Below are 12441 nucleotides of genomic sequence, written 5' to 3'. Positions count from 1 at the left end.
GAGTTGCAAGTGACGAACCTTCATGGGTCCCCTATTGAGACCCTTGGAGGTTAAAGAGCCATGCCCACTACATGTGGAAAATCTAAGGACAAGAATGAAGACCAATACTTTTGCCAGTATGATCCCCTTGTGATAGTTAATCTAACTTAGTACCTTGAGAAATAAATTATGATCTTTCAAAGGTCAACTCCTATAACTATTTTGTGATTGAAGGATGTCATAATGCAAAGGCTTGGAGGAAGCTATGCACATAGTACCGTGACTCTCTGTATTTTAAACCAAAAGAGTGAAACATATGTAAGACTTAGAAAGGAAGAAGCCACCCTTTTTGCTTGGGAACACAACAATGATAATGAGTACTGGCAAGGTAGGTGATTTATCCAAAGGATCTAATTTACAACAATGAGTACCTTCATTTCATGAGGAATAATCACAAGATTACTCTAACATTTAGGAACTAGTGTTGTGGCGAGGCTGGAATCATTTTTCATGAGAGAAAGTGTTTAGATGCCATGCAGAGATATAAACAAATTTTCCAATTAGTATTTAGACCTAGTCTGATTTAGGATATGGATGAATAGTTTTTCGTATGTGAAGACAAGTGAAATAAAGGGTCACCTACATGCAAACAATGATCCCATTATCCTTTTAAAAGGAAAGAGTTGTCTTGAAGACCCTACACAATAAAATGGAGACCACCTCATGGAGATCAATGCAAGGCATAAAGGATGAGAAAGTTATTATTTTTGCATTGAATCCAGTGAAGAGAAGGGACTTTTGCCTTGATGAGATGTCACAACATTTTGAAGAGTGAGCTCCTATTCTTTTTTTTATTAATGTTTTTGGTCACTATGTGTGTTTTTACAAATTGATGAGCACATGAAAATTTTTAGTCCTTTCTACAATCCTTTAAGGATTGACTATGACAATATATATTATTGTGACATGAGAGATTTCATAGTAAATTTCCTCTCTGCAATCCTTTAAGGATTGACTACTACAATATATATTATTGTGACATGAAATTTCATAGTAAATGTCCTTAAGAGAGATTATAAGGTAGCTACACAGAATATCCCTTTATTTTAAATGGAAGTGTGAATAATATAGCTTTAGATTGATGCGATGGTCTCATCCTTCAAGTTGAACAACATATCTCTGAACTGGAGCATTATTACTTTTCATTCTATGGCTCAGGAAACTTCACATTCTCAAGAGAGCATGATCTAGTAAGTTTAGCTTTGGATATGTTATAATATTTTTTAATGATAATTCGTTTAATAGGGTAAAGACAAATCTGAAGTATGTCCCTGGAAATAACATGATACATGCCTTCAAGATGATGAGTCTTGATTACTTCTCCTTAATGGAGAAGTATGAAAAGATTTGCATTGTCTTAGAAGAAATATGAATACAAGCCGATAATCTAAAGGCACAACAAAATTTGAGTACAAGCGAATATTCTAAAGTTTGGTTCTAATTTTTGCAAGGCCTATGATCGAATAAGGTGGGACTTCCTATTCATTGTCCTCAATAGGCTAGGGTTTGGTGTGAGATTCATCCAAAATATTGCATCCGTCTTTGGTAATGGATCAGCAGTATTATGCTTAAGTGGAGGAGGCAGGTTTACTCTCAATTGCTCGATTTGCCAAGGGTGGCAAATAGCCCCTTTATTGTTTGCACTTGGAACAATTTTGCTCATTCACGATCTAAGGAAAGTTGAAAGTTTAGATGTTCACTGATGATATGATTTCATTCATGTTGGAAGAACAAGGAAGTGTGAATATGCTGATGGAGTCATCAAGAAATTCTATGCGGCCTCAGGGTCTATGTGTACCATGCCGAAGTTGTCCGTGATCAAAATTGGATATGTCCGATTCTAGATTGGTTAAAGGATTGCAATTGTAAGTGCTACAGAGAGGGGAAGTAGTGAGCTCCTTAGAGCCCCACTTGGGCTAGGAATAGGTTCAAATGATTTAAAGACAGAGTCAAGGCTAAGTTAAGGAAATGGAACGGTATTGCCTTGGGATGGAATGCCAGCCTACTGGTGATTCATCACATTCTTGCAGCCTTTACCACTTATGTCTCTTCAATTTGGAATTTCAAGAAGTTGTAAGGGTCTGAAATTGAGAGATTCAAAGCCATTTAATGGTTAGAAGAAAACAACAAACGGATGAGGAATGTGATCCCATGGGAAGCTCTAAAGGCTCCCAAGATACAGGGTGGGACATGTATGCTTGATATCTGCTCAAAGAATGTTACACTGATATGCAAATGGATGCCATGTCTATTTTTGGCTAATGCCCCATGGATAGAGAATGTAAACTATTTCTTGAACAAGGGCATAGTAGGGGGTGGGTACATGGCAAAATCGTTCTTGGTAGTATGATAGATTGTTTTCAGGGTTCCCAGTCTGCATTGTGGGTTCAAATATGATTTTCAGTATCGTGACTACATGGAAGACGCAAGTACAAGGCTTAAATCGGAAGGGGCAAAGTAGGTTGAGGGGAGATGGTAGTTTGGATGATAACATTTGGTGGAGCTTAGCTTTTAGGCAACCCAACAAAGTATTTTCCTTGCATGATCTTTTGGGAGTAAGAAGCCTTTTTAGAAAAGGTAATAAAGACAGCCAATCTCAGAATGATGAGCTTCAATTTTTGAAAGTGCTGGACCTGGTGATCTGTGGGATGGCGATGTTGCAAATTAGTGCTCGATAGATGCCCTTGATCCAAGTTCAAATTGACAAATGGGGAGATGGATATGTTGCGAGCAGTTGAAGATAGAATACCGTACGTTTGGCCCTCCAATACAGTGAAGTTGGGCTTTTATCAAGGCGTAAATTGGGTGCTTGGAAGGATATTTTTGTTGAAGATGTCAGCCAAGCTAGTGTATCGTAGGTTGGAAAGAGGTTTCATGGCCTTATAGGATCACAATCGCAAATAGACAATGAGGAGATCTCTGGCCTTGGTGGAGCTATAGAGTATCCTGTTGTTGGAAGTAATGCATCAATGGATGCTAATGAGGGTAAGATGGTGAACACATGTCGGTGAGTCGAGTTTTCCCAATGAGCAAAAACTCCACCGAGTTTGTTCACCACTTCATCTGGAATTGCCAGTTTACTAGGGAAGTTTTGAGGAGGCTCGAGGGTGTAGTTCGGAATGCCGGGCTGATGTCAAAATTTTTCATTGGAGCTTAGGTGGAAAATGGTTTTGGCAAGGTGCTTGCCAGTATGCTCGCCATACTTGCGAGTGGCCGCGATGCTTGTTGTATGGGAACTGTGTAGTAGGTTTGTGTATCACAATAATATTCACATGGGTTGGAGGGAATTGACAATCATCGCTCTTGTAAGGGCCAATCCACGCGATCTCAGTTTAGTTTCAATTATAAATTTCAAAAAGTATGTAAATATATAATTTTGTTTGTTAGTCAACATTGCTCTTAGCATCTAAGTGCCATTGACCATCCCACATACAACATTATCTCTCTCTCTCTCTCTTTACACACACATGCGCGTGTGCACACACACACACACACACACACACACACACACACACACACACACAAATAAATATAAATTTGATTAGTATCTCACATACACAAACACTTATTTCTTTACACACACACACACACACACACACACACACACACACACACACACACACACGTGCGCGCGCACACATGAATACTTCCCTAACTATGAATTATTCTTTTATGTACCCCCTTGAAATCTTCCCTTTACAATTTCTTTTTAACCACCCCACATACCAAGCCCACTAATCGTCCCATACCTCCTCTAATCCTTTCTTAACCCATGCACTCATTCGCTCCTTACTCCACTTGTGACTTAAACTTAACTTATGGCTAAATTATTTTTTAATTATTTAAGAATCCATATGGTTGTCTATATTCCTAGGTAAAGCGATAACAAGCCGGGGAAAACAGGCATTACCTATCTACCCAAATGTAACTATGATGTTCTAACACATAGTTTGTTTGGATGGTGGCAGGTAACTAGACCCTGAGGATTCTACATATTTTTTCAATATTATGTTTGTCAAACTCAATATTATTAAAAATTCTTAATTTGATCGAGATTTTTGCAAACTAGTTACATTTTTCAACTTAGATGTCTCAAACATTTTTTCCTTCTATGTTTTTCTTTTTTAACTTTTCATCCAATTGATGGTAATTGTATGGATCAATTATTGATGAGACTTTTTAATCTAAACACACACTTTGATTTCCCAACTAGCCTTTGGTCGGGCTAGTGCCATACAATTAATTCACATCCATTGGATAATTCTTTAGCATGGATAATCCCTAGTCATGTTGTGATCCACCTTATTTTTTACTAACTTTTATATCTATTTTGTAGAAGTGGTTTACGATTTACTATTGGCATTATTTTTTCATTTTGACACTTATCATATAGATCCACTTTTATTCACTTATTATCAGTAGGTGGGGAGTAAGTTCCACATGGGGGGCTTACTCCCCACTATGTGGTCTTACCCTCTGGGTTGGGGGTGGGCCCCACACACACACACACACATCCTCCCATTGGGAGAAAATATTAAGTAGCACCTCAGCCTTTAGGGGGGCTTTTCTTAATTTGATGCATTATGGCAATGATTGGATAAGTAGTATCACATTTTCCATTTTATATGGATGGGAACATCTTGAGACATGATTAAAGCAAGCAGGTATAGTAGATACTATTTGATATATAGGGACCAAAAAGAATGGGAGATAGATTGCATTTATATACCAAGAGTATTTTCATACTTGACCGGAATATACCTATTTGAACAATGAGGACCGATATTCTATGAGAAGCATAATATGAAATTATCTTGCCATAGTAGCATTACAGATAATTGGAGGAGGTAGAAAAGAGAATATTGAGAGGACATCAGCTCATTGCTTCTAGTCATCTTAGTGAATGAAAACACCCTCAATAGTATGTGTGGAGCCACCATGGGAGAAGGAATATACCATAATTATGGGTCACTATGATCAGAAGTAATAAGGACCCATATTTTAATACAAATATGGGCCTTTTTGAATGATTTGATCTTGATCTCACCTCTCTACTCAATTTACACTCAATTGGTCCCCAAATTTTGGGGTTTATGAGTGGCACTTTTGTGCCAACATAGGGAAATAGAGACTTTGTGATTATATGCTCCACATTGTCATAAGGATAAGAAGATAACCTCAAAGAATACTCCCTACATGATGGTTATCTTTTGAAGGATTCTTTGTTTGCATATTGATCACTACATTAATCTCTAGGCTTTTCAAACTGGCATAATAGTTCATATATATGACACAAGCGTATTCAAGGTATCATTGCTATATTTGAAAATATTTCTATTTGCTAGTATTTCATGATGTGTGACTTTTCAAAATCTCAAGAGTGACCATGGCAAGAATCCTAGATTACTTCATCTGTTCACTATGCATTTTGTCTCCAAGTTTCCTAAGACCATGAGCCATAAGGGAAAAATCCTCAACAATAGACCTTTTTTGTAACAAATCCCACTTCATTCTTTGTAGGAAAGTTGTTACTACTATAGGTATTACCCTCATATTACCAAGCTTTTCATCAAGGATAATATAATAATTTCACACTTTTGGCTACCGTTGCATTTTAGATCATGTATGGCCAAATCTTACAGATATCAATCATCCTTAGGAGATAGGACTTTGGCAAATATGATAAGTTTTTTGACGATGTGCAATAAGTTCTTGCACTATTTAAGTCTCATATCCAAAAGGCACTAGAGACTTATGAAAAATGCGACAAACACAAATCATTAAGATGTACAATATCAAATTAGATATTGGATCATTTTTTAGATCAATGAGAAGAATCAAGTTAATGCATGGAAAAGCCCAATTTATGAATCTTGCAAGAAAGCACTATGGACCTTTCTAGATTTTTAGATTATATATCTTGAAGGATATGCAACGTCTTATAGATTAGAAGTACCATGTAGGAGATACAGAAGGGAATTTCATGTTAGCAATTAAATGGACATGTGACATCCTATATATTGTCATTACCAACTACTTGGAAGATATGGAATAGATTGCATGTAGGCGATTTGAAGCAATTAGATGGTGCACCACTAGCAAGAGTAGTTGAAGAAGAAGAGCCAAACATTGAAGATGGAGTTAAATTACTTGTTCATGAATGCATTTTTCTCCATGAAGTTAATACTACCAAACACAATGAATAGTTAAAGCTTTTGATAGCTATGGAGTTGGATTCTTGTTTGTTGTGAATGTATTTTTCTCCATGAGGTTCATACTACCAACAAACACAATGAATAGATATAGTCCTTGGTAAAAATTTTAGAGGAAATCCATTTGACAATGGGTATTGGGTTCATAAAGAAGTTCTCAAAGACTAGCCAAATGTTTTAGAGACTAATTGGAAGGATCTATAAATGAATTCATATATTCTTTAAGAAAGAGGGCATGTCATGACAAAATCATTTGTATTATGATCTTGTGGGATCGATATAGGGTATCTATGGATCACCTTATGGACCACATGGAAGATGTAAACTAGATTGGACAATGGATTTAATATAGATAAAGAATCAAACATGTAGGTTCTAATAGGTATTGCATTAATAAATGGTAGGCATCAAGCGTTATATGTAATCCATGAATGAACAAGTACACACTTTGTGAGGATCACTTAGTATAGCCAAAGATTGAGAGGGCATGATTTTGACCGTTCTAATATATCAAGCTACATTAATAGCTCCAAAAGTTGTATAGAAAGGATAAATTCATGTTAGGAATACATTCCATATGTGCCACCATGGAAGCAAGATGATATGGGTGCAACTTTGGATGATATTTGGATTGTAACAACTAAAACAAAAATGTATCTCTAAGAGATAAGTTTCTCGTTGAAATGCTTTTTAGGCATGTTCATGCCACTTTTGTACCAAAAAAATTGATCCATCCATTTATTCACATTTATTTAAATTTTTTCCTTTAGTTTTATGTCCCCCCAAAAGAGAACTTGTTATTCTTTAAAATATTTGTAAATGACTTTCTTGATGAATAATAAAATGATTGTATATGCTTGTGAAATGAGATTATTTTCAATGCAAAGACAATATATGGACTTGCACATTTTCATATAGGAGCACATGCAAAGAGATAAAATTGAATGCAATATCTACAATACAAGAAAATTCTATTGTAATGAAATTGAAAATTCACACAATGATAAAGGATTCTATAGATTGATGGCCATATGAAGCATGGTAGCTTATATGGACAAATTTAGTGATGCAATCTAATGACAAGTTTAATGGATAATAAAAAATTGGCTAATAGATCCCACTCGATATGTCCATCAAAGAAACAAGAATCAATATTTATAGGTACCTAACATGTTCCTTTATTTTTAAAATGGTAGTGTCATGCTCACATGTTAGCTCCACATCCTTGAAGGCTAGATTTCTTGAATGGAAAAATTTAGTGATGCATTCCAATGACCAAGTTTAATGGATAAGAAAAATTCCTAATAGATCCCACTCACGATATGACTATCAAAGAAACTAGAATGAATATTTATAGGTACCTAACTTGTTCATTTATTCCTTAAATGGTGGTGTCATAGTCACATGTTAGCTCTACATCCTTGAAGGATAGATTTGTTATAGGAAATTATCTACCAATTTAGAAACCAAGCATTGGGTCCAAAGGTTGGTAGCTCACCATGAGTAAGATGATTGGCTACCTAACTTCAATGCCAAGGTTCGCACAACCTTTTTCAGTAGCCCATGAGTTAAGGCTAAATGAGGAGTTTGTAAAAACTATTTAGGTGAGAAATTACACCTCTATCAATGATTTGCACTAGGCATGTACAATTCATTTATTACATATCTTTACTTTCTATAATTTCAAGCTTTTTAGACTAGTATGTTTGCCAAAAGGATGCATATGTTTTCCTACTATATAGTTAGGTACTAATTGCTAGGGTTTAGCATTTTAGGGTGGAATCCCAATGAAGGGGTTATTGACATTATTGTCCCACAAGTTGAGGTGTATCTCTTCAAGGGAAACATAAAGATCATACCCCACCTAAGCACCCAAACATAGGAATAGTCAAATTCCTAGAATGTATACCGGGCTAACAACTATTAAGGATAATTTTTGCAGTAGCCTTCAGTGTGGGCCTATGAACATGAAAGAGTCAAAGGGATACAAGGAAAGACAAACACTAATAGGATATGGGAGATGGACAACCAAAATCAATGAATCCTATATTAATCCCTTTGAATAGAACTAATTGCTAGAAACCTAAGGATGAAATGAGAAGTAGAATCATATATAATATAAACACACCCTCATTTTTTAACAACAAAAGAAGTACAATCACATTGCTTACCCAAACTAAATTTAATGGTCAAGCAAATAGATTGTTGAAAACAACCGTCATCCCGTAAGATGTGCGAGCATAATTATATAGATGTCCCTATCTTGTGCAGGCATAAGATGTATATGAAGGTGCAAGAGTAGATGATGGCTATGCTCAATGTGCAATCATGGAATCAGATAGTTTCTACTTATCCTATTTCAAGTGCCTATGAGTCATTGAAGCCAATTCTACTATATTTAGGAAAAAATGTAAGTATAACCTCAAATGTCTTATTTGAAAGTATGGTATAATTAAGATCAAACATTGTCTAACTTTTTTTAAATTTATTGTACTAACTAAAGAAAAATCTAGTTGCTTGGAATTATGATGTTGTGTAAGCAATCTTCTAACACACATGGAAGGTGCACAGGTAGAGGGAGGGTGTGCATCTTGACAACATATGGCACAACCAAAAAATGACACATGGCATGATGATGTGGTAGCCATGACACATGGCATGCTAATGTGGTATCCATGGCATGTGAGAGTTATGACAAATGCATATTGATGTGGTAGCCATGGCATATAGTAGTGATGACACATGGCAGCCATGAAAAGTGGCATGTTGATGTGGTAGGTAGCTCTAACATGTGGCACGAAGATGTGGTAGCCATAACATGTGGCATAATGATGTGGTATACTAAGAGGTGGCATAAAAAATGTGGTAGGGCCATGGATCCATGCAACCAACTGTGACCCCATGATTTGGTCTCCTTGTAGCTACCAACCTTCAAGGGAAGCCACCACCGTGTTCTATATGGGAAGAAATGGTCACATTCTATCCAAGGACCCTCCCATCTCGTCCATTCCTTCTTAGGAACCAGTTACCTCCACACGACCTCCTTATCCTATTTAAGTGACCTCGAGTGATAAAGAATGTTATTCAATCCCTCTCTTTTTTGTGCAATCATGCCAAGAACTAGATATTTGATACTTTTTTGTATGTATAATAGGGTAGATTTGATAGTTCCTTTTTTCTCAAGCAATCATGCCAAGCACTAGATGTTCGATGCTCACAAATCACAATGAAAACCAAAGTCAACCAATTGGAATTTTTATACATCCCACCTTTTGAAGGGAGATCCAACCCTATTCGCTCCCCATCTAGAAACTATGCCTTTGATGGTTTTCGTCCTTCAGCTCCCCTACCTTTAGTCATGCCATCTCTCTTCTTTCTCACAACCAACTTGCAGAGTAAAGCTCTGCACTGTAGATCTGGGTCAATGATATTCAAACCCCCTTCTCTTGTAGGAAGAATCAAGACCTTGATTCTTCCTACAAGAGAAGGGGGTTTGAATATCATTGACCCAGATCTACAGTGCAGAGCTTTACTCTGCAAGTTGGTTGTGGATGGTACTTGATGGGCATTCTACAAAACAAGAAGACGGAGAGTCTCTAGTAGGACATAGCCACCCTGCAAACCAAGATGCAGGCTAGTGCAAAGAAAGCCGTGATAATGCAAGGAAAGTTCTAAGCTCAGATCATGTAGCTCAACTAGGAGATTGTGACTCTCTAGGAAACCCAACAAGTAGTAGGAGCGGTGTACCTATTCCATCTCGATTAATTCCTACATAAGCAATGGCGACCCAGAGTCGAGAATTATTGCTAGAGGCACAGGTGAATACTATTGTCAACCCCTCTGAAGGTGCGGTCCTCCTGGACCCCAAGGGCATGAATGACTTGGACATCGTACTCAATGATGACCATGTGAAATAGTGGCGGTAGCACATCGATGAGTTGTAGCACATCTTGGCACCTGGGTGCAAGAAAATGGTCATCCAACTATGAGAATATCGATAGATCAAGATTTTGGTAGTGCCTTTGCCATGCCAGTGTGCCACTCCCCCATACCCTTCAGATGATTGGTCCTAGCCCCATGCCAACTATGAGAGAAAATGCCCTAGCCAAAAACTCTACACCAGCAGGCAACTAGACTGCAGCTCGTGACCCAGCAGGTGTGTTGAATGTGCCTCGTTGCAAGGGCAAAGAGATAATGGTGGTAGAACACCATCGATTGAAAGCGCTGGCCTTTGTGGTAAACTTAGCATAGTTGCAAATGATGTGGAACTTCTTTGGCTTCGGTCAGGGGAAGGGGGAGCATGATGGTGTATTGCTGACTCATGAGAAACTGGAGGATGGTGCAAAGCTACAATGTGCTATTGATGTAGTGAGATTATTCAAGGAAACCCTATCTTGTGGACCTAAATGCTCATATGATTCCTAGGCTAAATAACCTGCCGAAATCCGAATCATCAAGAGGCTGAGTGGGGCGTATCAAAGGAGTAGCTGAAGGTGGCAACACGCAAAGGAATGGGAAGAAACTGAGGCAAAACTATGGGTGCGTATCAACAACCTCGAGGTGGGGCATTTCAAACGAGTAGCTGAAGGTGGCGACATGCAAAGGAATGGGAAGCATTTGAGGCAAAACTATGGGTGCGTATCATCAACCTCGAGGAGCAACTCGATGTAGGGAAGCTAAGGCCGTGGGTGCATACTAGTGTTGCCTTAGTTGCTACCAGCGGAGAGGCTTCTATTGAGCCAAAGATGACACCAACCACCCTTCCTTCGACCCAAGTAGTTCCAACTTCATCTCTAGCTCCACCAAGGCCCTGAGACTGCTCTCGCAGTTTGGAAATCCTCCAAAGGATCCTCAAGTTGATAGAGGAGAAGTGCAAGCTGAAAACTGAAGTTAAGAGCCTCCGCATGGGCACCAGAGAACTTATCGAAGCTCACGACAAACTTTGAAATGAGATGGTAGAGGCACAGAGAATCAATATAAGCGAGATTATTGACGATTCATGCTTGGGCATCCAGTGATGGCTAAATCAATTGGTTGCACAGGTGTGAATTCTACAACCTCACTCGTATCCTCCTCTTTCCCAATCGACGTAGAGCTATGCCCGCAATCATACAACCCTAACTCCACTCCCTCCCATGCCCCCAATCATCGATTCCCTCTCCCTCCCATACCCACAATCACTCGAGTTATTCCTCCCATTTCTCCCACTGCCACAGTACATCAAGACAAGAGCGAGGATGGGATGAGAATCTTCAACCAGGTTGATGGGGATAGGCACACCATCTGCAACAATTGACTATAGGTAACATACTCTGTTTCAACTCCCCCCCTCTTTTGAGCACCTTCATCTTTACCTCAACTTGTTTGTCTTACCTTCACCTTCACCTTTACCTCAACTTGTTCATCTGATGGAATCAATAAACTGGTTCGTCGCTTTATATGTATTAGATGTGGATCTCCACAAGCATACTTCAAGAACTTTTTGAGCATGACCAACAGGGGCAAGGTGGACTCCCAATGCATTGCTCCACCAAGACCAGGTTGTAGGCCTTTACGGACATGCCATCCAGGGATGATTTTTTCGCGTTAGTTTCGTTAATAAGTGAAAGTTTTATATGGCTTGTGAAAGTTTATATGCTTTTATAAAAATAAAAGCTTAGTATATTCGCCACAATTTGAAACTAAAATTAAAAAAAGAGCTAGGTTTAGCCTTTAAGATTATAAAATTATAAATAAAGTCCATGAAAATTCGCCAAAGTTTTATATAATAAATAAATATATTTGGAAACTTTCGCCAACATATTATATATACAATTTAAAATTTTGGCTAGATCTATAGAATTAAGCACCAAAAGAAGACTTGTGCCCTTATATCCAGCGTATATTTGGCTAACTTAAGCCTATGGTAGGCCCATCATTAGCAATATGTCTACCCCTCATCAAGTCATATAGTAGGGATATATCTCTTCAATATCTCTTCATGCTTCTATCTTCAACAAGAACATGGAAGGACACTACATACATAGGTAAACAGAAACAACAAGTAGATTCTTAGCAAGAATAATCAAATGATTAAAATGACACAAAATTAAAGAATGAAATTTTCTATAATGGCCTGGTAGAAGGTGTCTTGTTAGATATTTTAAGTATTTCTTTAGTCACACTTTATGATCGCAAAAAGTAGGTAAAA

This window comes from Dipteris shenzhenensis, chromosome 20 (genome assembly GCF_047967505.1).
Source record: "Dipteris shenzhenensis isolate YYH24624 ecotype China chromosome 20, Dip_SZ_1.0, whole genome shotgun sequence".
Lineage (NCBI taxonomy): Eukaryota > Viridiplantae > Streptophyta > Polypodiopsida > Gleicheniales > Dipteridaceae > Dipteris > Dipteris shenzhenensis.
Note: the sequence above shows the minus strand (reverse complement) of the source record.